Here is an 859-nt window from a genome sequence, read left to right as displayed (position 1 = left end):
AAGAAAATTGAATGCCTGATGATCTGAGGTGGAACTGAGGCAATGATTCTAGCAACGAGGAGCAGCTGCAAACACAGAGTAACATTAGCAGAGAGGCTTGACTACACAGAGATCTTAATAAATCAGTTGCTTGCAGATGCATATTAACTTTATGGGTGAATGGCAAATGGCATGCTGAATCTGATACAGGATTTTCAGTGACAAATGAGGTCATATACTTCGGTTGTACATCTGTGTCTGGTGTTAAGCTTTACGCCAGAACCCAACACTTACTTCCATTGGTGTATGGCCCATCTATTATTTTATTTACCATTTCTATCTGTGCCTCCTTCCCACATTGCACACTTGTCTCAGTGATAATTTGGATGAGCCCACAAGCTAACCTTAGCCAAAATGACTAAAAAAATAAATTAATTGGAGAGCTTTTTTGAAAAGAAGACTTGGTGATGAAATAGCAGAATACTGGAAGACCGCCACCAAAAAGAAAGCTGTATTTAAAAGAAAATAACAAATGTTCTACTCAAATTATGGGCTCATTGCAACAGGTGATTCACATTTTCTAAGCCTGCTTTGTAGAATACGATTTTCTAAGCCTGCTTCGCAGAATATGTAATGACTGGATTTCCAAAGAAGCCATTAAACCTTGAAAACTGATTTGCTGTATGGAGATCAACCATCTTGCATCAAAAGAAAAGCCTTCAGAGTTTTTCAAAATAAAAAACATCAGTGCAAAGAACAGAGCCAAGTATTGAAGGCTGCTACTTCACCCGATGTGTCTTCACTGGGAGCCCCACTCGTAGTGGCTAACCACAGTGCTAAAGGTAAAGAGTGCTGTACTGTTGTTGAAGAGTTGATTCTA

The sequence above is a fragment of the Octodon degus genome, unplaced genomic scaffold (genome assembly GCF_000260255.1).
Source record: "Octodon degus isolate 3935 unplaced genomic scaffold, OctDeg1.0 scaffold00092, whole genome shotgun sequence".
Lineage (NCBI taxonomy): Eukaryota > Metazoa > Chordata > Mammalia > Rodentia > Octodontidae > Octodon > Octodon degus.
The sequence above is the reverse complement of the archived record's forward strand: the minus strand, read 5'-3'. Positions refer to the sequence as shown.